Source organism: Callorhinus ursinus, unplaced genomic scaffold (assembly GCF_003265705.2).
Source record: "Callorhinus ursinus isolate GAN/ISIS: 27379988/994484 unplaced genomic scaffold, GSC_fseal_2.0 scaffold106, whole genome shotgun sequence".
Lineage (NCBI taxonomy): Eukaryota > Metazoa > Chordata > Mammalia > Carnivora > Otariidae > Callorhinus > Callorhinus ursinus.
In genome coordinates, this window is record NW_027397168.1 from 1,263,128 (window position 1) to 1,289,292 (window position 26,165).

The following is a 26,165-nucleotide window of genomic DNA, read 5'->3' on the forward strand; positions in this document are numbered from 1 at the left end:
ATCTTTGGAGGCCTGTAATTCTGCCTACCACAGTAACTGCTTCTGTCCTGGCATTTGGCAAGAGTTTCTATCCTTAGAATTCAGGAAGTTAAGTAGGATATGCTTAGATAGTCTCATGTCCTTTTTTTAGCCCAAGGAAATTTTCTTCCAAATATTAATTAGGACTTATCAATTGTTCTATTTTATTCCTATTTTAAAACTTAAAAAAAAAAAGATTTTATGTATGTATGTATGTGAGAGAGCGAGCCCCCACACAGAGCAAGAGCAGGGGGAGGAGCAGAGGGAGAGGGAGAGGGAGGGGAAAGACACGGGGCTCAATCTCACGACCCTGAGATCATGACCTGAGCTGAAGCAGATACTTAATCGACTGAGCCACCCAGGCGTCCCAAGAATTAAAATTATAATCATGCAGGGCATGTAACATGGGAGGAGCAGAATTTGGGGGTGAGGGACATTTTAGAAATCTGTCCAAGATGCTCAGTATTTTCATGAACACCCGAAGGCTGGCACGAGATGAGGGAGGAAGAGAATTGCAACCTGTCTTTCCGGGAGGCAGCCTGACCTCTCATGTTTTCTCTTCCCTCCTTGGTTCTCTGCCTTCTCAGGACTCACCCTGCCCCAGGAGAGGAACCTGGAGGACTCATGGGTCCTTGCTATTCTGAAAGCCATGGCCTAGGTAAGTCATGCTTTCTTTCTCCTTCCTCAAACCGTGCTCATTTGATATAAAATGTAGGAAAATTTGGGGGGGATTTCCTGCCTAAGTTTCACCCATGCACAAAAGGATCAAATAGCCCTAAGCTCTCGCTAAGAATCCCCCTCTCTCTGACCTGGGTTCAGGTGTTCATATCTCCTATGGACTGTTTTGCAGGAGCCTCGATGGACCAGAAATGCATTGTTTCAGTGAAACATGAAAGACTCCTATATGAAATATGATTTAAGGGACTAATCAGTGTTTAAAGGAACCACACATAATAATGCTTTAATGGTAATCTACAGACCAGGGTTTCCCAGTTGAATAAGATAGGCAGTGGTGGTGGTTGGTCTCTGCTGTGGTCTGAATATGTTCTTCCAATTCCTATGTGATGGTATTTGGAGGTGGGACCTTTACTAAGTGATTAGGTCAGGATGAATGGGATTAGCGTCCCCATAAAAGAGTCTCTAGAGAGATCCCTTACCTAACTCTTCACTATGTGAGGATGTAATGTCAAGCTGGCCATCTGCAACCTGTGAGCGGGCCCTCACTGGAGCCCAGTCATCCTGCCGCCCTGATCTTGGACTTCCAGCCTCCAGAACCGTGAAAAACAAACTTCGATTGTAAATAAGCCACCCAGACTGTGGTACTTTGTTACAGCAGCCAGAATGGACTAAGACAGAAGGTCTCAGCCTCAGAATGTAATAACAGTGCTGTTTCACACCTTTTGAATTGGGGGTGGCATTGGGAATTTGGTTATAGAATCAGAGACATTGCCCAGCAGTCCCTCCAGATGGATGCCTGACCCAAGGTCATATCTGATGTTCAGCCACAAGTGTGGGTAGTGGGCCACATCTGTGTGAGCCTGGATTACCCTTCATCCCCCATTAGCATTCTATTGCTCGGGAACAAGGAAAGAGCACACTTAGGGATGGGCTAGGTGAGACTAGCCAGAGTGCATGAGGTATTGAAAATCATAAATCAGCAGAGCTAGGAATGTCCCTAAAGATACCTTTTTCAACCTCAAGTGCCCCAAAATGAAAGGCTGAGTCATTTAGTGCAATGTCATGGGAAAGTGTGCAGCTAATAAAAATAAATCTGATTGAAGAAGCTGACCTAGTAAGGAACGGTAACATTAAGACAATGATGAACCTGACTCTTCAATACATTTTAAAATAATACACAACTCTCATAATTCCTAACAGAGACTCTGTTAACCATTTTGCAATGATTCCGTGAAAAAAAAAAGTTTCTCTAGCTCAGGATTTCTCAAGTTCAGTACTAATGATATTTAAGGCTTATAATCCTTAGTTGTGCTGTCTTATACATTGGTGAATGGTCAGCAGCATCTCTGGTCTCTACCCACTAGGTGCTATTAGCATTCCCTATCCCAGTGGTGCTAACCAAAATGTCTGCAGGTGCTGCCAACTGTCTTCTGGGGGTGCAGAATTGCCCTGGAGAACCATTTCTCTCATTTGAATTTTCTTGGAACATTATGAAAGCATTCAAACACTTAAAAAATGTATCAATGTTTCCATAATCACTGCCTAATTTCTGAACAGAAGGAATAAAGACAATTCAGACATATTAGGTTGTGCATTGAACTTCTTTACAGTTTAATTTATTGGAAAACCTTTGAACTTGAATTCTTTTCGTTCTTTGAAGTATCTTTTGATGGACCTATCTCCTTTTATGAAGGAAGTTGTGCTGCTCTCAAGAGAAGTACAGACCCTTCCCTTGAATTGCCACAATTTCCTTAATGTGCTCGCTGGCTTCAGCTCTGCAATGTCCTTCTCATCCTTCTATTTTTCTAGTCGTAAATACTTATTTCAATGGCACACATTATCATTTTGTTGTTTCAAGGGTCAGTGATGTTTAGGGGTGTGGCGATAGTCATATCAGGTTGAGTGGGGCAGGCCGGAACTTGCTAAGATTTGTGCAGAGATGGAATGCTGGAGAACTTAAGCAACTTCATCTCTAGGTAAGATGTTAATACCCCTGGAAGGCTGAAATTTGTCCACTGGAACATCTGCCTTTGATGTGGATTTCTGAGGAGACTTTCAAGACCCTGGTTGAGTTTCTGCTCTGCTCTCCATGAGATTGTACAGAGTGGGGATGGATAATTCTGTAGGATAACACCTAAAAAAGCTTCTACCCCATTCCAAAAATGACTTCCTCCTCTTCTCTGGCCTTTTCTAATTTCTTCTCTTCATTGATAACCAGGAACTGGATATGAATTCTGAGACACCCCCTTTTGACTCTGCTGCATTTCTTCTTGGGTACACAGGTTTTTCTATATCCAAGCCAAATGTCATCTCCTTACTGGAACAAGGGAAGGAACCCTGGTTGGCAGAAAGAGATGTGACAGGAAGCCTGTGCCAGGTGAGTGAAGGATGATTAAAGAGGGCAGTGGCACTGTAGCTAATGGCCCAGGTCAGCAGGATGGAGCACCTTTGAGACAATGACTAGAAGGGTCCCGTCAGAGTCCCTAGTGTTCAGAACAGAGCATTACTGCTGTCAGTGTGAGCTCTGGAGGGGACTCTCTTGTACTCACACACACTGCTCCCTGTGCCTGTCTCCATTCAAAGAGGAAGGTACTTCCTTTGAAGTACAACTTTACCTTTCCAGGGAACATTATTTGTTCCCAGTTTCTCCCCCATTCTTTTTTTAATAGTTGGGTCATTACTTCCAACCAAAAGTATGTTTCCAAAAAGTTTATTTTGGTTACAGCCCGATGATTTTTTCCTTTGACATGTTTTTCCAGATTCAGATTTTTACATTCTTTCTTTCACCCTTTCCCTTTTTGGAGAGGGAAGGGAAGAGGCAGAGGGAGAGAGAATCTTAAGCAGGCTCCACACCCAGGGTGGAGCCTGACACAGGGCTTGATCTCCCAACCCTGAGATCATGACGTGAGCCAAAATCAAGAGTTGGATGCTTAACCAGCTGCCCCACTCTTTTCTTTTTTAATAAATATTTAATAAACATTTTAATAAACATCTAATAAAAATTTTTTAATAAACATTTTCTCATTTTCCAGTTTGAGTAAGACTCTGTATTAACCTGGGCCCTAAATTTGCTTCTGATGCATCCTCAGATGTAGGATTACACCAGCCTATAATTTCTGCTGTCAAACATTTCTTAAGCATTTTTTAAAATTCTATATAGTCAAATTTTTTATGATTATTATCACAATTTTGATCATGATTTTTTTCATTCTTGTATGCAGGCTGCATAACACTTTGTGTAGATGTACCATAGTTTATTGAACCACTCTCCTATATGTGGGTGTTTAGACTGTTTTCAGTATTTTAAAATTATGATCATGCTGTAATGAATAGTCTTATGCATATATATTTTCAGGTTGTTGGAAGTATATCATCAGGGTAGATTCCTAAATGTGGGATTTTGGTAGGCAAGACTCATGCTTTTTAAATATCATACTAGGAAATTGCCTAACAAGTATGCCCAATTGCTGTTTCATTTTCTAGAGGATTTGTACCTTTGTCTGACTTACTGTTTACTATTGATTAGGACCTAGACTCATGCAATTAGCTTGTTAACGTGGACATTGCTGGCCAGCAGAAAAAATAACCCCAAATGCTATGATTTTCACACTCTGTATGAAATTAACCAGTTTTTGATGTATTAGCAAGCTCATTTCAGCATTTGTTTGTGTTTGTGTATTCATTTATTGACTTCTTTGAAGCAGCTTTGCCATCATGCTGGTTCCTTATTAAGGAGTTAAATAATTCTGACAAACCTTATGAATGCAAGCAATATGGGAAGGCTTTCCACCACTGTTCTGATCTTCCTCAACATCATAGAATTCACACTGGGAAAGACCCTGTGAATGTAAAGAATGTGGAAGGGCCTTTAGTCCAGTTTCACTCTTTACCCAACATCAGAGAATTCATACTGGTGAGAAAACCTACACATGTAAGGATTGTTTAAAAAAAAAAAAAAGCTGTATTTGGCTCTCAAAACTTAATGTACATTACAGAGCTCATACTGGGGGAAATTCTATCAATATACTGAATGTGCATAAGCTTTTAGTCACTTCTCACTAATTATTCAACATGAGAGAATTCATACTGGAGAAAAACCCTGGCTGTAAGGAATACAGAAAGGCCTTTAGTGGTATCACACAACTTAATGAACATCAAAATATCCATACCAGTGAGAAGTCATATAAATGTAATGAATGTGGAAAGACCTTTAGTTATCATTCATATCTACCTCAAATCAGAGGATCCATCTAGTGAGACAGCTTATAAATATAAGGTTTGTAGGAAGGCCTGTATGCAGGGCTCACAACTTTATCATCACCAGAGAATTCAGACTAGTGGGAAACCATATAAATGTAATGAAAACTTTTAGTTGGATTTCACAATTTAATGAATATATTAGCAACTATACTGATGAGAACCTGTATCAATGTACTGAATGTGGAAAAGCTTTTAGTCACTTAACACTAGTTATTCAATGTCAGAAAATTCATACTGGTGAAAAGCCCTATGTATGTAAGGAATGTGGGAAAGCCTTTAGTCAGTGTTCACAACTTACTCAACATCATTCTTTATGTATGTAGTAATGTGGGAAGGCTTTCAGATACTGTCATCTTCCTTAACCTGAAGGAATTCATGCTACAGAAAATTCCTATAAATATGTGAAGGGAAGACCTCACTGGTTTTTTTCCTCACGGAACATCAAATAATTCATGATTATGTATAACCTTGTCCAATATGGAAATGCTTTTTGGTTCAACTCATGTTACATTTATCAGCGGATTCACATCATCACATTCACCGCTAAAGGCCATACTAAAATGGTAATGTAAAAGTCCCCCAATACCACCTATCAATTGTTATTCATTGCAAAATTCATGCTGGCAAGCAACCAGGTAAGTGGAGAAATTTTGGAAACCCATTACCTTAAGCCAACCCTAATCTACATAAAAGGATCATATGAGAAAGTAACCCTTTAAATGCCATACATGTGGGAATTTCTTTAGGCATAAGGCTCTTTAATTTATTTTTAGAGATTTTATTTATTTATTTATTTGTTTATTTAAAAGATTTTATTTATCTATTTGACAGAGAGAGAGAGAGACAGCGAGAGAGGGAACATAAGCTGGGGAGCGGGAGAGGGAGAAGCAGGCTTCCTGCTGAGCAGGGAGCCCAATGCGGGGCTCGATCCCAGGACCCTGGGATCATGACCTGAGCTGAAGGCAGATGCTTAACGACTGAGCCACCCAGGTGCCCTGAGATTTTATTTATTTGACAGAGAGAGAGAGAGAGAGAGCACAAACAGGGGAAGTTCCAGGGGGTAAGGGAGAAGCAGACCCCTGCTGCCGAGCAGGGAGCCCAATGCAGGGCTCAATCCCAGGATCCTGGGACCATGACCCAGGCCAAAGGCAGACGCTTTACCAACTGAGCCACCCAGATGCCTCTAATTGTGAATAATTATGTGGGAAAGAAATTTCTAATACATTAACATTATTCCTTCCCAGTGTCATATTTTTATATTAATATACACTGACATGCTTACAAACAGTATACTGATTTAGTATTCTTCAGCATTTACTCAATATTATAATGTTGGTATATAGTCCTTCCTTATAATTTTATAGATGCTAATGGGTATCATGGTATCTCATTGTGGTTTTAATCTGCATTTCCTTAATGACTAATGATATTGAGCATTTTTATGCACCTATTTGCCATTACTTAATCTTTAGTGAAGTATCTGCTCAAATCTGTTACCCATTTATAAATTGGTTTGTTTGCCTTTTTTTGAATTTTGAGTGTTCTGTATATATTCCAGATACAAGTACCTATTTGCGTATGTGATATGTAAATAACTTTCTCTAGGCTGTTGTCTTTTCATTATCTTAGTTGTGTTTTTTGAGGGGTAGAAATTCTTAATTTTTTTAAGTACACTCCACATCCAGTGTGGAGCCCAACATGGGGCCTGAAGCTATGACCTTGAGATCAAGACCAGAGCTGAAATCAACAGTCAGACATTCAACCAACTGAACCATTCAGGCACCCCAGCAATTCTTAATTTTGATGAGGTTATATTTATCATTTTTATATTTTATGGTGAAATAGCAAAGAAATCTTTGTTTAACTTAAGGTCACAGATACTTTCTCCTGAAAGTTTTGTAGTTTTAGGTTTTACATTTAGCTCTATTTTGGAGTTAATTTTTGTATATGGTGCAAGAGATGGATCAAAGTTGTTGTTTTCATATAAATATCCAGTTGTTCCAGCACCAATTGAAAAAACATTTTTCATTCTCTACTGAATTGCCTTTGCTTTTTTTCCCCATATCAACTGACCATGTATGTACTGGTTTATTTCTGGGCTCTAATCTGTCTCATTAACCTCTTTTTCTGTCTTTATGCCAATACTTGTCTTGATTACTGTAGCTTTTGCATTTCCCTGTGAATTGTGGAATCAGCATGTTGAATTCTATTTAAAAGCCTACAGGGATTTTGATTGAGATGGTGCTGAACATATAAATGAATTTTGGTGAGAAGTGATGTCTTAATAATATTGAGATTTCCAATGCATGAAGGTAACATATGTATTTCCTCAATATTTCTCTCAACTGTGTTTTGTAACTCTTAGTGTACAGATTATTTAAGTATTTCATATTTTTGGTGCTACTATAAGTGAAAATTATTATAATTTATGGATATGTTACATATCCATAAAGACATATAAATCATTATATATATAATATGATATATAATAATAAAGTTATAAATTATTGTTTTAATTTCAATTCCTAATTTTTCGATGCTAGTATATAGAAATGCGATTGGTTTTTATATATTCATCTTATAATGTGCAACCTTGCTAAACTCATTCAACTCTAAAGTAACTTTCTGTGTAATACATAGGACTTTCTACATAATCATGCCATCTGCAAATAGTTTTACTGCTTTCCAATCTTCCTTCTATTTTTTCCTTGCCTTATCACTGGCTAAAACCTCTGGGACAATGTTTAATACAAGCAGTGGGAACAGACTTCCTTGTCTTTTTCTTATTCTTAGGAGATAAGCATTCATAAATATGATGTTGGTTATAGGTTGTCTTAGTCAGCTTGAGCTGACTATAACAAAACACCTGAGTGGGGCTTAAACAACAAACATTTCTCACAGTTGTGGAGTCGGTAAGTCCAAGATCAAGGTGCTGGCAGTTGTGGTGTCTGGCGAGCCAGGTCCTACAGCTCTTTTGCTGTCTAAATCCATCTCTTCTTGGAGTAGGCCTTGGAACTGTAACATAGGACTTTCTTGTTTCTCCTGCTATCAACTAGTCAATTCTCGATTCTGTGCTATCCATAGGCAATCCATTTCTTCTGTTCCTAGGGCTCTATCACCAAAGTATGTGGTATATATGTGTATATGTGTATGAAATACACATTCATCTCGGGTCCTGAGTTTCATCTACTAAAACCTGTTACACATTTTCAGCTTATGGTTCAAGCTATAGCTCAACTCTAAATGATTCCTTAATAAATGCATCACAAATGTGCTTCATTTCCTCACTTTATATCAACCTAAGTATCACCAAGATTCAAAACTAAAACTATATTCACTCCTATACATCAAAACAACCAATTTAGGTCCTTCTAATGAAAGTTTCTGGTTTGCACAGGTCCATGGAAGCAAGTCTTAGTTCCTCCACTCAAAAGTAAAACTAAAAGTTTCTACACTTTTATTTTTCAAAAAGATTTATTTATTTGATATAGAGCATGCGAGAGAGCACAAGCAGGGAGAGAGGCAGAGGCAGAGGGAGACGCAGGCTCCATAATGAGCAGGGAGAGGCAGAGGGAGAGGGAGACGCAGGCTCCATAATGAGCAGCCCCCAACGTGGGGCTAGATTCCAGGACCCTGGGATCATGACCTGAGCCAAACGCAGATGCTTAATGATTGAGCCACCCAGGCAGGCCAAAAGTTTCTATACTTTTAAACTCAGGAAAGAATTAATATAGCAAGCCTGAGAATGCTCTCCTTAGAAAGTCTTGCTTACAAAGTTGGCCCTCGATGTTCTCTAGCAACTTGGTTTTGGGGAGAATTCCTGCCATTCCTAGAATAAAAGTGGCTCCCTGTGCCTAAATTATTTGTGTGAATGTAGCTTATGCAAAATACCTATCTTCTAAGACTCTGGAATTTTAGCATGTGCTAAAATAGGCAGAGGGAACCTTTGTGACCAGCTTCCAGTAAAACCCTTAGGTAGCGAATCTCTATTATTGTCCAGCCAACATCTCATACATATGTCACAACTTTCAGCTATTAGAATTAAGCACATCCTACGTGACTCTTGTATCTAGTTTCCTCCAGACTTTGCCCCATGAGACTTTTCTCTTTGCTGAATCTTAGCTATTGTGCAGTAAAGAGTTTAACCTTTCCCAAAGAGATCTAGTCTTTGCTCTTGGCTCCTGGGAGGTGATCTGACTCCTTGAAATGTCATGCCTAATAAAAGTAAAGTATTTCTGTTTACGTAAGAAACTTGAACCATACCAGACAGTCAAACAATGTGATTTATGGTGGGGTATCAGTGTGACCTCCGCAGGGCCTAGAGACTGAGGTGAGCCACATAAGCAACCCACCATATTTTTGACAGAGCCCCAATAAAGAGTGGACACCTAAGGTCAGGTAACCTACTGTTGTAGGACAAATGGAAGCTTTGCATCTAGAATCCTCCTGGACTCTGCCCCATCAATCTCTTCGCTTGGCTGATTTTAATATGTATCCTTTCATAAACCATGAGTAGAAGTTTTTATTAAGTTTTGACTCCTTCTAGTGAATTATCAAACCTGAGGGTGATCTTGGGGACCCCTGAATGTGCAATTTGTATCAGAAATGAGGGTGCTCTTGGGGACTACTCCCTAACTTTGTAGACATGAGTACAACTTTATGGTTGAGTCCTGTGACTACTCCTAGTGAGTCATCAAACCTGGAGGTGATCTTGGGGACCTGTAACACTTGGGCCAGTTTTTAAAAAAGAATAAGTGTTTGTTAGTGAGTAAATGATCAATTAATACATCCATCTGGACAATCAGATAACTTTTCAGGTCATTTTAAAATAAACAGCAGTAGCAAAGAATATGTTTCATAAAAATATAGAGCCTCACGCAAGACCGAAGAAATAAGGGCGAGCTAGTGAGGAACAGGATCAGGAGTTAAAAAGAACCTTACCAAAGATAATGAAGAAAGACACACCTATAGTTTCTGAGGCTGTAGGCATTTATAAAGGTCAATGTAAATGTTGGGTGATTGCAGAAGATGACTAGTATTCCTGTAGGAACTCAAATTCAAGAAGCCTCAATTTCTGCACATGCCTGAAACATCTGAAGAGAGCATCTTTCATATCCTAAAGGTGCTGCCCTCTAGAATCAGCTGGTCTGTGATATGCATGGCTTACCCCTACCTGGTTCCTCTTACCCACTTGGCACTGGGACTCTCATCTCTTATTTCCCTATCATTCAGGGCAGTTTCCCATGCTCTAATAGTGAAACTACATCAGACTTATAAATGAAAGACCTGTGAAAATAGGGAGAAAGAATTGGCCATGCTGTTGTTACTTAAGTGTTCTGACACAGCCATATTGTAATAAGGACAGAGGCCATTAAAAAACAAGAAAAGTCTTGGTGAGTATCTGGCAGATGGGATAAAGAAAGCTGCTCACATTTCATGGAAAATCAGAGCCTTACCAAAGAGTCCCAGTAGAACAAGAAGACACACCCAAGATCAGATGCTAAATTAAGGGTTGGATGCACTTACCCACCCAAACCAAATTCTGATAATTCTCCATCACTGTAATGTACAAATCTCTTTGAGCAGGGTTCAGTAATCCCCATTCTTCCTTGGAGAAGCCAATGACCACATCTTTGAATGTCACTGATCCCTGAAATGACAAAACAGAGCCTTAAAAGAGCCTAATTAAATGATAGGAAGTTGGGAGGCATGGAAAGGAGCTGATCAGAAATCTGTGTCTCTTAAGAGCAGCTTAGCTAAATCACTAAAGGGCAATACTGTGACATACTATTTGTTCACTAAAATTTGGGTGCAGAAAAATATTTAGTGATAAGGGAAAAGTTCAAGATAAACAGAGTGATTAAAAAGAACTGAATACCTATCACAGTTGTTTCTAGAATCCTACATATGCATAACAGGAACACACCCAGACTCTGCTGAAAGCCACTTGTAATCAATTCTACTTTAGTCAATCTAAAGTAGATTACGTATAGTGGATCTCTAGGAAGACTATCAGGCTAATTCACTCTTTTTGCCAAAATGAAATGCAGTCCCCCTTTCCTTGAAACTGGGTTGGGCCTACAACTTGCTTTAATCGACAGAATGTGACAGAAGTGACTCTGTGTCAGTTCCAGGGCAGAAACTAAGAAGGCTGTTTTACCCTCACGGAAGCCAGGGAAGGAGTACAGCCATCCCACTGGAAAGGCCATTAAGAAGCCAAATGAAGAGGGACAGGTTCTGAGACTACAAGAATAAAGCTGAGGAACCCAACTGGCAGCAAAAATAGAGGCCTAGACACAGGACCTACCTATAGAACTTCCAGTTAGGTATCACACTTTGAATGAAGAGGCCATCTTGGGTATTCCAAGCCAGCAGTTACCCAAAACAGGTAAATCATTCCTGTCCTGCCCAGTTTGAATTCCTCACCCCCAGAAACATAGGAAATAATAAAATGGTCCTTGCTCTAGCTGCTACTACATTTTAGGTAGAGTTTGTTATGTAGCAACAAACGTTAAAGACATTTAAAAAGAAAACCTCTGGCCCAAAATGGTGTCACCAAATCGGTGCTTAATAACTAACCTAAATGCACTTTCATCCTCTCCCAGAAATGTAGTCTTAACCTGTCAGGCAGGAACTTTCTGGTCACCACAACAGTAATCTGTCACATGGGTACTCTATCCCCCAAAGGAAGAAGAGATAATCCACCTAAGACCTCCTGCCATTCCCCCAAGGGAAGATGACCTTGTCTGGAACAACCCTTTCTTTTCTTTTGCTAATAACTTTCTCAACCCACCCCCCTTCCAATATAAACTTTCCATATTGTAGCACTCCTCAGTACTCCCTGTACTCGCTAGTTTGCTGCCAGATTCATGAATCGTTTAATAAAGTCAATTAGCTCTTCAATTTACTCAGCTGGATTTTGTTTTTTAACAGTGCCTCCGAAACCGGAGCAGATTTGTCCCCTCATCCGCCTCCACCCGAGCCCGCAACAGGAGCAAGGAGTTCGGTCCATCTCCAGCTGCTTATGGAGAACGAGTCAGGGAAGGACGGAGGATGCCTAGCTTATAGCTAGTCTTCCTTTCCAATAGTCCAAGGCTTCATTAAATCCTCACACGATGCTGATTCACAACGGTTTCAATCACCTCTAACCGCCCTGCACGGTCCTCTCCAGATACACCTCCACTGCACCCTCTGCTTGTACCAGTATCACAGAAAGCCAACACTTAGGAAATTTTACGGTATTGAACATGGAATGAGAGGATCGGAGCCCCGGCCGCCCCCGCCCAAGCCTCATACCTGACCTGGCAACACGCGGAGTGGTGTAAACACCACCAAAAGAACGAGAGGAGACCAAGCACCCGACCAAGGTCTCCCAGCTTCCGGGCCGACCGGAAGCGCTGCTTCATAGCCCGTCACCTTGAGCTTGCCGCGGTGGCTTCTGGGAGTCCTCTAAGCTGTGTTGTGCGCATGCGTGCCTCCACCGCCGTGGTTCCCGGAGTCCTGAACGCCCCGGGGTCCTGGCCAGCCAGAGGCCGACCTTCAGTAGCGAAGGGCGGATGTAGAACCGGGAGTGCCTGAATTGGTAAACGAGCCAGAAGCGCTCATCCAAAAAAGGGTGGTCTCTTCTCCCCGTGTCTCGGGACTGGCATAGGTTGTGGGGGGAACGTTGTCGTGGATGAGAACGCGCATGCGTAGTGGCGACAGCGGAGGCGGGGCCTCAGCTCACTGTGTCTCCGGTGTGGAACGCGGTCGCGGGTGTTGGAACACGCATGCGTGCGTTCGTGGGGGCTGCAGGGGGTGTGTGTGGAGGGGTTGTTGCGCGGGCGCAGAGTACCCCGCCGCCGCGCTCTGGAGTGCCAGAGGCGTTCTGGAGTCGCAGGTACAGGGGCTTCCGCGCGCTGTGGCGTAGACTCTGGGGGAGCGTCCGTGGTGGCGGGTACTGGTGGTTGCTGCGGGTGTGGGACCGGGGTGTGCGTTGGGGTGTGGGTGTCTCTCGTGTGGCCCTGGAGGCGCCAGCGTGGGTGTTGCGTGGACCACTCTTGGAGCTCCGGAGAGGCTCTGTGACTTTTCGCTGCTCCTGTGTAAAATGGGACGCTGCTTCTTTGAACAGCTAATAGTGTCGTGAGGAGGAAATGCCCGAAATGGTGCCTGGCCCCAAAGAAGCAGGGGTCTGGTTGGAGTGGAATGATTTGTCTTTCTTTTTTTTTTTTTTTCCCAGCCAGATCCGGGGTTTCAGAATCAACCCTGGCACTTAAATCTGTCAGACGAGGAAAACCCGATCTCTGTTTTATAGCAGTTGTGCTGGTTAAAGAAAGATGAGGGCGCACTTCGGTTATGATAGTACCGCTGTTACTGTTGCTAAATGTGGGATAGACATAGGCGTGGAGAAGTGAATGAAGCGTGCACCTGAACAGCTGTGGAACGTGCAGGGAGTTGTACTTGCAGCCACTGGCGTTCACCGCTCCTTCAGATTCTGCCCCAGAGCTCTCTTCCGAATTTCATATCAGGCCTAGACCCAAATTAGGTTGATCCTGGTTCTTTTTCTTTCATGGGCCGACTGTACCAAAGTCCCTCAGTCATTAGTGTGTGGGTAATTATGTGTGGCTGTGCCTGTTCTGTCCCCAAGGATAGATGTTTTTATCTTTTAAAAATGCTTTATTAAAATACGTACAAATCATAAGTGTATATTGTAATATATCATTTTTTAATGAAGCAAATTTAATTTTAATATTCTGATTTATTACTTGCCCGATGTTAACCTTCAAAATAAAACTCAGTTATTTTACGGGCAAAAACGGGTTTTTTGTTTGTTTGTTTGTTTGTTTTTTTCAGGAGTACCAAATACTCGCAATTAGGGATATGCAAGCTAGGGCAAAACCACAGGCAAGTCCAGAGAATAAAGGTGAGGAAGGGAAAAGAGAGGAACACTCTTGTATACAGGAAAGGGGAGAGTTGGGAGGACTAACAGAAAGGCCATGGGAATAAACTTGAAGTTAGGAGTATAGTGGCTTCTCATTGGCTGGGCTATTGCTGGGGGAGGAGGAAAACCTTCCCTCCACATGCTGGGACAGTAGTCTCCAAGTGCAGGGTCCCTTTTTACCTGTTTGGTCTGCAATTGACCAGGAGTGGTGGGACATGAGAGCTCCTCCTGCTGGCTTCCCTCCATGTTAGTGAGGTTTCCTTTTATTAATTTTCACACTAAAATAGCTGAAAACTATTTTACTTAGTTCTCAAATTCTTTCATTAACAATATCACAAGTTCGTGTGTTAAGTTGTCTCTTCCTTACACTTGGTTCAAAAAACCGTGCAGAAGGGGCACCTGGGTGGCTTAGTCAGTTAAGCGTCTGCCTTCAGCTCAGGTCATGATCCCAGGGTCCTGGGATCAAGCCCTGCATTGGGATCGCTGCTCAGTGGGGAGCCTACTTCTCCCTCTCAAACTCCCCCTGCTTCTCCCTCTCTCACTCCCCCTGCTTGTGTTTCCTCTCTTGCTGTATCTCTCTCTGTCAAATAAATAAAAATCGTAAAAAAACATCCTGCAGACAACGACCTTGAGAAAAGTGCCGTTACCCTGCAGGTCCTATCTCTCCTCAATATATTACTTGTCCTACCTGGGGATTTTTTTTCCAGCGCAGAAACTCTCCAACAGTTTATATTCTTACGTCATGTGTAGCTTTACTGGTAGACTCTGGGTAGGCAGGCCTGTTTCCATTCATGCCTAAAGTGTCCAGTGCCCTTCTTCTTGAGCATTCATTATACTCTTAGAAAACTTTGTTCAGCAAATCAAGTTGATACCTTACTTATTAATTGGAAATACTCTTTGTACCTAATTTCTGTAAGGAAAATTGCTGTGAGAAATTTTTTTATACCTGGCTGAATCACTTTCTCATCCATACCTTTTTTTTACTTTGATGGGTCCATTTCTCTTAAAAATAGAGGACAGAAGCAAATGGCAAAAGATGTGAAGACAAGAAGTAGGAAAGAATTGAAATGGTCAAAAGAAAGACAAGATGAAAATGACTTTATCCCAGTGAACTTGAAGTCATTTCCTTGCAGTGTAAGCTCAGTGAGGCCACGTGGGAGTGGTACCACAGCTGGGGTTCCCACCACATCTGGCAGACTCTAGGGATTCTACCTTTTCCATTACCTCATGGTGTTTAGTTGAAAGTTCATAGTCCTCCAGTGTCCTGTAATGACTAGACCACAACAGGAATGAATTTGATACTGGAAGCAGCATTTTATGAAGGACTTTGATAAACTGGAACTATACTAAGGTGGGAGACCCGGATGATGGAGAGCCTGGAAATTATGGTCTCATGGGAAGGGTTGGAAAAATCTGTGTATGTTTGTCTGGAGAGGAGATAGTTGCAGAGCTATGTGGAAGTATGTCTCTGGTAAAAAGGAATTTAAATTGCTGTTTTCTTCTATGGACTCTAGAGCTAGAACGAGGTAGAAATGATAGAGTAACAAATTCTGACTAAAATACCTTTTTTAGGGGCACCTGGGTGGCTCAGTCGGTTAATCGTCTGCCTTCACCTCAGGTCATGATCTCTGTCCTGGGATCAAGGCCCAAGTCAGGCTCCCTCCTCAGCGGGAAGTTAGCTTCTCCCTCTGCCCCTCCCGCTGCTCATGCTTGTGCTCTTGCGTGCTTACTCTCTCAAATAAATAAATAAAATCTTAAAAAAATAAAATACTTTTTAAAAGTAATTAAAATTTTTATTTTTTTAAATTTTATATTATCGTGTTATGTTAGTCACCGTACAACACATCATTAGTTTTTGATGTGGTGATCCATGATTCATTGTTTTCGTATAACAGCCAGTGCTCCATGCAGTGCTCCATGCAGTACGTGCCCTCCTTAATACCCATCACCGGGCTAACCAATCCCCCCACTCCCCTCCCCTCTAAAACCCTCAGTTTGTTAGAGTCCATAGTCTCTCATGGTTCATCTCTCCCTCCGATATCCCCCCCTTCATTTTTCCCTTCCTTCTCCTAATGTCCTCCACGCTATTCCTTATGTTCCACAAATAAGTGAAAACATATGCTAATTGACTTTCTCCGCTTGACTTATTTCACTTAGCATCATCTCCTCCAGTCCCATCCATGTTGATGCAAAAGTTGGGTATTCATCCTTTCTGATGGCTGAGTAATATTCCATTGTATATGTGGACCACATCTTCTTTATCCATTCATCTGTTGAAGGGCATCTCGGCTCTTTCCACAGTTTGGCTATTGCGGACGTTGCTGCTATGAACATTGGGGTGCACATGGCCCTTCTTTTCACTACATCTGTGTCTTTGGGGTAAATACCCAGGAGTGCAATTGCTGGGTCATAGGGTAGCTCTACTTTTAATTCTTTGAGGCACCTCCACACTGTTTTCCAAAGTGACTACCAACTTGCATTCCCACCAATAGTGTAAGAGGGTTTCCCTTTCTCCCCAACCTCTCCAACATTTGTTATTTCTTGCCTGGTCAATTTTTGCCATTCTGACTGGTGTAAGGTGGTATCTCCATGTGGTTTTCATTTGAATTTCCCTGACGTCTAATGATGATGAACATTTTTTCATGTGTCTGTTAGCCATTTGTATGTCTTCTTCAGAGAAGTGTCTGTTTATGTCTTCTGACCATTTTTTGACTTGATTATTTGTTTTTTGGGTGTTGAGTTTGAGAAGTTCTTTATAGATCTTGGATACCAGCCCTTTATCTGTAGGTCATTTGCAAATATCTTCTCCCATTCTGTGGGTTGCCTCCTTGTTTTGTTGACTGTTTCCTTTGCTGTGCAGAAGCTTTTTATCTTGATGAAGTCCCAAAAGTTCATTTTTGCTTTTGTTTCACTAGCTTTTGGAGATGTATCTTGAAAGAAGTTGTTGTGGCCGATGTCAAAGAGGTTATTGCCTATGTTCTCCTCTAGGATTTTGATGGATTCCTGTCTCACAGTGAGGTCTTTTTGAGTTTAGCTTTGTGTGTGGTGTTAGAGAATGTTCAAGTTTCATTCTTCTGCATGTGGCTCTCCAATTTTTCCAGCACCATTTATTGAAGAGACTGTCTTTTTTCCATTGCATATATTTTCCTGCTTTGTCGAAGATGATTTGACCATAGAGATGAGGGTCCATATCTGGGCTCTCTGTTCTGTTCCATTGATCTATGTGTCTGTTTTTGTGCTAGTACCATGCTGTCTTGGTGATCACTGCTTTGTAATATAGCTTGAAATCGGGCAACATGATGCCCCCAGCTTTGTTTTTCTTTTTCAACATTTCCTTGGTGATTCAGGGTCTTTTCTGATTCCATACAAATTTTAGGATTGTTCCAGCACTTTGAAAAATGTCATTGGAATTTTGATCGGGATGGCGTTGAAGGTATTGATTGCTCTGGGTAGCATAGACATTTTAACAATGTTTATTCTTATCCCTGAGCATGGAATGTTTTTCCATCTTTTTGTGTCTTCTTCAATTTCTTTCATGAGTGTTCTGTACTTCCTAGAGTATAGGTCCTTTACCTCTTTGGTTAGGTTTATTCCGAGGTGTCTTATGGTTTTTGGTGCTATTGTAAATGGAATTGTTTTTCTAATTTCTCTTTCTACAGTTGCATTATTAGTGTATAAGAAAGCAACGGATTTCTGTGCATTGATTATGTATCCTGCCACATTACTGAATTGCTGTATGAGTTCTAGTAATTTGGGAGTAGAGTCTTTTGGGTTTTCCACATAAAGTATCATGCCATCTGCAAAAAGAGAGTTTGACTTCTTTGCCAATTTGAATACCTTTTATTTCTTTTTGTTGTCTGATTGCTGTTGCTAGGACTTCTGTTACTATGTTGAACAATAGTGGCGAGAGTGAGCATCCTTGACGTGTTTCCCTTAAGGGAAAGGCTCTCAGCTTTTCCCCGTTGAGGACGATATTCGCTGTGGCATTTTCATAGATTGATTTTATGAACTTGAGGAATGTACCCTCTATCCCTATACTCTGAAGAGTTTTAATCAGGGAAGGATGCTGTATTTTGTCAAATGCTTTTTCTGCATCATTTGAGAGGACCATATGGTTCTTCTCTCTCCTCTTATTAATGTGTTCTATCACATTGATTGATTTGCGAATGTTGAACCACCCTTGCATCCCGGGGATAAATCCCACTTGGTTGTGGTGGATGACCCTTTTAATGTATTGTTGGATCTTATTAACTAGGATTTTGTTGAGGATTTTGGAATCCATATTCATCAGGGATATCAGTCTGAAATTCTCCTTTTTGATGGGGTCTTTGCCTGGTTTGGGGATTAAGGTAATGCTGGCCTCATAGAATGAGTCTGGAACCTTTCCGTTTCTATTTTTTGAAACAGCTTCAGGAGAATAGGTCTTATTTCTTCTTTGAATGTTTGGTAGAATTCCCCAGGGAATCCATCAGGCCCTGGGCTCTTGTTTTTTGGGAGGCTTTTGATCACTGCTTCAATCTCGTTACTGGTTATTGGCCTGTTCAGGTTGTCAATTTCTTCCTGTTTCAGTCTTGGCAGCTTAATAGTTTCCAGGAAGGCATCCATTTCATCCAGATTGCTCAGTTTATTAGCATATAGTTGGTGATAATAATTTCTTTTTTTTTAAGATTTTATTTATTTATTTGAGAGAGAGAAACAGCATGAGAGAGGAGAGGGTCAGAGGGAGAGGCAGGCTCCCCGCTGAGCCGGGAGCCCAATGTGGGACTCGATCCCAGGGCTCCAGGATCATGACCTGAGCCGAAGGCAGTCACTTAACCAACTGAGCCACCCAGGCGCCCGGTGATAATAATTTCTAATAATTGTTTCTATTTCCTTGGTTTTAGTTGTGATCTCTCACCTTTCATTCACAATTTTATTAATTTGGGTCCTTTCTCTTTTCTTTTGGATAAGTCTGGCCGGTGGTTTATCGATCTTACTGATTCTTTCAAAGAACCAGCCTCTAGTTTCGTTGATCTGATCTACTGTGTTTCTGGTTTCTAATTCATTGATCTCTGCTCTAATCTTAATTATTTCTCTTCTAATGTGTGGCTTAAGCATCGTTTGTTGCTTTTTCTCTAGTTCTTTAAGGTGTAGAGTTAGTTGGTGAATTCGGGATTTTTCTATTTTTTTGAGTGAGGCTTGGATGGTTATGTATTTCCCCCTTAGGACCTCCTTTGAAGTATCCCATAGGTTTTGGACTGATGTGTTTTCGTTCTCATTGGTTTCCATGAATTGTTTAAGTTCTTCTTTGATTTCCTGGTTGACCCAAACATTCTTGAGCAGAGTGGTCTTTAGCTTCCAAGTGTTTGAATTTCTGCCAAATTTCTTCTTGTGATTGAGTTCCAGTTTTAAAGCATTATGGTCTGAGAATATGCAGGGAATAATCTCCATCTTTTGGTATTGGTTGAGACCTGATTTGTGACCCAGTATGTGGTCTATTCTGGAGACAGTTCCGTGTGTGTTCGAGAAGAATGAGTATTCTGTTGTTTTAGGGTGGAATGTTCTGTATATATCTATGAGGTACATCTGGTCCAGTGTGTCATTCGAAGCTCTTGTTTCTTTGTTGATTTTCTGCTTAGATGATCTGTCTATTGCTGAGAGTGGAGTATTGAGGTCTCCTACAATTAACATATTGTTATCAATATGACACCTTATTTTGGTTAACAATTGGCTTATGTAGATGGCTGCTCCCATGTTGGGGGCATAGATATTTACAATTGTTAGATCTTCTTGTTGGATAGACCGTTTAAGAATGATATAGTGTCCTATTGTGTCTCTAACTACGGTCTTTAGTTTAAAATCTAATTTGTCTGATATAAGATTTGCTACCTCAGCTTTCCTTTGAGGTCCGCTGGCATGGAAGTTGGATCCCCATCCCTTCACTTTCAGTGTGGATGTAGCTTTAGTTTCAAAATGAGTCTCTTGTAGACAGCATATGGATGGGTCCTGTCTTTTTATCCAATCTGCAACCCCGCGCCATTTTATGGGAGCATTTATGCCCTTCACGTTGAGAGTGATTATTGAAAGATATGAATTTATTGTCATCATGTTGACTGTGAAGACGTTGTTTTTATAGATTGTCCCTGTAAATTTCTGTTGTATATCGCTCTTGGGGTCTTTCTCCTTTTATAGAACCCCCTTTGATAGTTCTTGCAGGGCCGGCTTAGTGGTCACATATTCTTTCAGTTTCTGCCAGTCTTGGAAGCTCTGCATCTCTCCATCCATTCTAAATGACAGCCTTGCCGGATAAAGTATTCTTGGCTGCATGTTCTTCTCGTTTAGTACCCTGAATATGTCTTGCCTGGTCTTTCTGGCTTGCCAGGTCTCTGTGGATAGGTCTGACATTATTCTGATGTTCCTCCCTCTGTACGTAAGGAATCTCTTCCCGCTAACTGCCCTTAAGATGGTTTCCTTGGTTCTAAGATTTGCAAGTTTTACTATTACATGCCGGAGTGTTTTCCTTGATCTCGGGAGGGGTCCTCTCTGCCTCTAGGACACGATTGTTTGTTTCATTCCCCAGATTAGGGAAGTTCTCAGCTACGATTTGCTCATATATATCTTCTAGTCCTCTCTCTCTCTCCACCCCCTCCGGGATTCTCATAATTCTGACCTTGGAACTCTTCATGCTGTCACTTATTTCTCTGATTCTATTTTCATGGATTCTGAGTTTTTCCCTGGCCTCCTCTTTTCCCTTTTTATCTATTAAATGGTCTTCCAGGTCACTAATTCGTTCTTCTGCCTCACTTATCCTAGCTGTTAGATTATCTAGATTAGAGGATCTCATTGATAGCATTTTTAAATTCTGCCAATTCAGCTTTCATTTCTGCCCTTAGAGACTCTATGTTGCCATTAATTGATTTCTCCATTCTACCTATTGTCTTTACAATTCCTAGCCTGAATTCCATCTCTGACATCTTGGTTATATCTGCATCCATTTGTAAATCTGCGGCGTAAGTCATAATCTGAGTCTTTCCTATTTTGGGGGTTCCTCCTTCTAGTCATTCTGTTGATGGGTGGTTGAGGGAATGTATAGAGTCCAAATTATTGACTGTAACCCAAGCAAGATGCACCTGTTTTCTAGGAACCTTAGGGTTGCTGGCCTCTTGTTTTCTCAGCCTGTTTTCTGAGGGAGGGGCCTGCAGCGCTGTTACTCAGGCAACCCCGTTTGGGCAGAGTTGCCCTGCCCCCTGTGGTGGGGGATGGGCTCAGTGGGAACTGTTTTTTTGGGGGGCTTTTGTTCTCTGGCAGCTTTCCCTGATGGCTTTCTCTGTCTCTTCCGAGAGAGCAGAAGAGACTGTTTCCAACCCTCTCCCCCAGAGCAGAGAGATCGCAGTCTGTTCTTCAGTGAGCTCTCCAGGCCACACTGTCTCTGTTTCTGTCTGTGCTGCTATAAACTGCAGCGTCTTGGGTTGTGCCCCCCTCCGCAGTGCTCCCAGTCCTCACCTCCAGGTTGGGGCATGTTTCTGCCCTTTGTGCTTCTAAGACCACCAGCTGCCCCCAGTTCGCATGTGTGGCCCCGCCGCTCCACTTTTCTTCCAGGGGGCTGCCCTAAAGTCCTTTCCCACCGCTACCGGTCTGCGAGTCTGTGTCCCGTCCCCAGTGCGCGAGGCTGTCGCTCACTACCGGTGTGGGATCCCCACGGCCATGCTCCCTCCCGCTGCCGTTTATCCTCCAATATCTGCCTGTGGAATCACGGCTTCCTGCTTCGTACCTTGAAGCCAACCGCCTGCGATATTCTGTTTGTAGAGATCTGGATTTATCTTCCTACATCTCAGGCTGATTTCATGGGTGTTTAGGGTGGTCTGGTAGATACCCAGTTCAATTCCAGGGACCGTTTGGAATAGGGTCCCCTACTCCTCTGCCATCTTTTCTATCTCCGCAAAAGCAATTAAAATTTTTAAATCAAAGTATCGTTGACTTACAATGTTATATTAGTTTTAGGTGTACAACACAGTGATTAAACAATTCTGTATCTGTGACATTCACTGCAGTAAGTATAGTTACCATCTGTTCATCATGGAAAGGTCTTACACTATTATTAACTATATTGCCTGTGCTGTACTTCTCATAGCTGACTAAAGTACTTTTACAGATGGCAATCACAAAATTGAATAAGCTTCCCAATGAGGTTATTACATGGTTTATTATGGTGATTACTTTGCGTTTTGCCATATCTTCAAATTTTAAAAAATGGTAAAAAAAAAAAAAAGTAGAAAGAATTCCCCTGTCCTTTTATTCCAATTCCCCCAACGCTAACCTCTTACTATCTTTACTCTATCCATATGGATCTCCCTATATATGTTATTTTCTTAACCATTTGAAAGTAAGTTGCTGACTTGATGCTCCTTTACCTAACCTAAGTATTTCAGTGTGAATTTCTTACATAACTACAGTGAAGTTATCAAAATCAGTTAATTCAAATTGATGTAGGGGTGCCTGGGTGGCTCAGTCGTTAGGCGTCTGCCTTCGGCTCAGGTCATGATCCCAGGGTCCTGGGATCGAGCCCCACATCGGGCTCCCTGCTCCGCGGGGAGTCTGCTTCTCCCTCTCCCCGCCCCTGCCCCCCCACTCATGGTCTCTCTCTCTCTCTCTCTCTCTCTCTCTCTCTCTCAAATAAATAAGATCTTTAAAAAAAATTCACCCTGATGTAATTCTGTCATCTAATCCTGGGTAGGTTATCCTCGTGATGTCTTTAATAAGAAAAAATTGAGTGTCATACATTGCATTGAAGTGTCATGTCTCTTTAGTCTCCTTAATCTGACATTACCTCAGGTTTTGTATTTCATGACATCCCTCTTTCAGAAATGTTATTATGACGGGGCATCTGGGTGGCTCATTCGGTTGGGCATCCAACTCTTAATTTTGGCTCAAGTCATGATCTTGGGGTTGTGGAATCAAGCCCCGCATAGGACTCTGTACTCAGCGTGGAGTCTGCTTCTTCCTTTCCCTCTGCTCCTCCTGCTTGCTCATATTCTCTTTCTTTCTCTCTCAAATAAATAAAACGTTATTATGAAATAATTTTGAACTTAGAGAAAGGTTGCAGAAATGGTACAAAACTCCCACATTCCCTTCTTTCAGCTGCACCTGAAGTTAACGTCTTACATAATCATCACAAAACCATGAAATTAACATTGATAAAATACTATTAATTTATCTATTGACCTTATTCTAATTTGGCCAGTTTCCCCACTCCTATATTTTTGTTCCAGGATCCAATCCACATTGCATTTAATTGGCATGTCTCCCAAGTCTATTCTAATTGATGACAGTGCCTTAGATCTTTGTCTTTCAGGACCTTGACCCTTTTTGGAGTCTAGGCCAGTTATTTTATAGGAGGACCTTCAACATTGGTAGGTCTGATGTTTTCTCATGATTAGATTGAGGGTATTCATTTTGGAAATGAATACCACAGAAGTCTTGTGCCCTCCCAAGTACACCATATCTGTCAGGTAGTACGTGATGTCAACTGGGAATGATTACTTTGATACGTGGCTGAGGGGATGTCTGACAGGTTTCTCCATTGTGAAGTTGTTATTTCAGTCCCTGTAATTAACAAGTATCTTGAGAGGAATTACTCTTAATTGCTTGTTTTGCTCACACTGTCCCTGGTTTTGCTACTGGGAGCACCCTCTATTTGGTTTCTGTGTGTTTTAGACATACCCCATTATTTTATGAGTACTTCCTTACTTTCTAAGCACCATGAGATGATACAGGCACACTTTGTACTTTCCCTGAGCTAGCCCTGGAGTCTCTATTTCTCCATGGCATCCTGGGGTTTGTTTTGTTTCCCTCCTTCCCTCCCTCCCTCCCTCCATCCCTCCTCCCTTCCTTCCTTCCTTTCCCTCCCTGCCCTCCCTTCCCTTCCCTTCTGTTCCGTTCTGTTCCATTCCTTCATTCCTTCGTTCCTTCGTTCCTCGAGACTGGTACTTAGAAACCAAGGGGTGGGGCTGAGTGTGCTGATTACTGCTTGGATGTTTTTGTTTCTAGGCACTATTAGGGGACAGATGGGATATCCTATCCTAAATTATATCCTAATGTATACATTCATATGCATATCTCTTTTTTTGAGATTTGATGTCTGATTTTTTTTAAAAGATTTTATTTATTTATTTGTCAGAGAGAGAGAGAGAGTGGCAGACAGAAGGAGAGGGAGAAGCAGACTCCATGCTGAGCAGGGAGCCTGATGTAGGACTTGATCGCAGGACCCTGGGATCATGACCTGAGCTGAAGTCAGATGCTTAATCATCTGAGCCACTGAGGTGCCCCTTGATGTCTGATCTTATTTGTTACTCTTAGAAAATCTCATTTTTGATAGGACTTAGAGGTAGAAGCTCTCAAGAGGAAAGCCTCTGTCTCTTGGCAGTCTGTTCCTGGTGTTTTTCTTTGGCCTCTTTCATTCTCTTGGCCAAAAGTTTTGCATATTCTGCAGCCTCTTTCTTTTTTTCTTAGTATGCTGTATCTTCAGAGCCACACATCAGTGTTTGTGTTGCAGGACACATGGAGTAACAAGACAATGAATCTTGGGCGCTTTGATTCTAGGTTTCTTACCTTCTTTGTTTAGGGGCTTTCTCAACATACTGGTGAACATCCTCTTTCGAGAGATTGAAAAGTTTGCAGATTCTGCCAGCTCTTTGAGGCCTCAGGCAATGAGGCCTGGTAATGTCAGTGAGTCCAGGAGTATCTCTTTTTTCTAGTGACTAAGTTGAGAACACCCAGATTGACATCCACAGCGCAACACTGAACAGATTTGTACTTTCTCCAGTCCTCCTTGGTCTTTAACAGGAATGCCCCTTACTGAAATAGCCAGTGGATACGGCCATGGGTCAAGACACCCTGCTTCATGAACAAGGCTTGTTTGTCATTCCCAACACAGATTTGGACCACATAACCCTTCTGTTCTTTACCCAGAGCCTTAGCAGCCACTTCTGTGACTATATACTTTTCATAAAAGGTATGAAGTTTGCGTTCATCATCCACCTCAATGAGATTCTGGTAGCCAGTAGCTGGGAAAGAGATGTTCAGCTTCATCCTGAAGCAGCCAGCCACCCATACATCTGTTTTTATATCTTGATTACATTGATTAAGACCAGTGCATTCACAGATAACTCCAATTGCAGTACATCACCACAGAGTTCCTTCCATATTTCTACTTTTCTATATTTAAAATTCTGTTCTGTGATAGGAGGAAACCTGACTCCCAGTAACCACAATATATTACTTATTTGCTTAGCCACAGCATTGCTTATTTGCATGGAGTATCAGGTTTGCTAACACACAGCTTATCTGGGGAGTACGGGAGCCCTCTCTTTGTGTTTAGCTGAGGATATACAGGCCAAATACAGAGTTCACATCATCTTAGATAGCTGACTATCATTGTGATGGATTGGTCTTCCTGCCCAAGAAAAAGGGGTATCTTTCTGTTTGTTTAAATCTACTTTGTGTATTTCAGGCATATTTGAAAGATTGTCATATAGGTTTTGTCATACAGTTTCTGTTAAACTTCTAAGTATTTTATCTTTGTTGACCCAGGAACTAGGGGTTTTCCCTACTATTATGTCCTTTTTTTATTGTTTGAGTTTACCTTGGATATTTATTTTTCTGTATTAAATGTTCATGTTGCTACTTCACTGGGATCTTTTTTTGTTTGGTTTTGTTTTGTTTTGTTTTCATTAGTTCTCATTGTCCTATTCAATTCCATTTCACTGGTGAGAAGTGATGTCAGGTGGCCCTTCCCCGTGCTTATTAATTATGCTGAGAAGTCTTTTGAACACAAAGTTTTTGTGGAATGAGGAACTTATAAACTAGTGATGCGAGAAGCTGCAAAGTAGACCTGGGCTCTCTCCCCAGCTGGCATCTCAGGATTCTGCCCTTTTCAGGGAGAAACATTTAGACAAAGAGGAATGGCTGCTTCAGCCCTGACAGAGCATCAAGGTAATACATGTAAAGCACCCAGAACAGTAAGTGTTGTTACGATCATCATTACCAGGGACCATTTGGAGGAGTGGATGTTGGAGACATTGCAACAGAATCTCTCACGCCTTTAAGAACCAGTAATGCTCATATAAAGGTATGACTGGACACACTGCTCTGTTTTGATGTTTTACGGAGGGAATGGATAAGTTTAGGCTTCTTTTTTGTTGTTGGTTGGTTGGTTTGTTTTGTTCCCTTCTTTTGTCCTCAGCTCTGCATCCACAGGACTCTGCTCTTCAAGAGAGGGGCTCCGCGAAGGGGAGGATGACCACTGGGCTTC

General features: G+C 41.6%; 1 long non-coding RNA gene across 2 annotated transcripts; it reads left to right on the forward strand.

The window, feature by feature from the left end:
- Nucleotides 1-296: 296 nt before the first annotated feature.
- On the forward strand, nucleotides 297-26,165 carry LOC112806542 (uncharacterized). 2 transcript variants are annotated; one of them, XR_012377086.1, is made up of 6 exons: nucleotides 297-676; nucleotides 2,979-3,073; nucleotides 11,085-11,344; nucleotides 11,890-12,835; nucleotides 13,789-13,858; nucleotides 25,589-26,165. It is a non-coding gene; the product is annotated as an uncharacterized lncRNA (long non-coding RNA). The 2 variants fall into 2 exon arrangements; XR_012377087.1 differs by having other exon boundaries at nucleotides 11,890-12,538.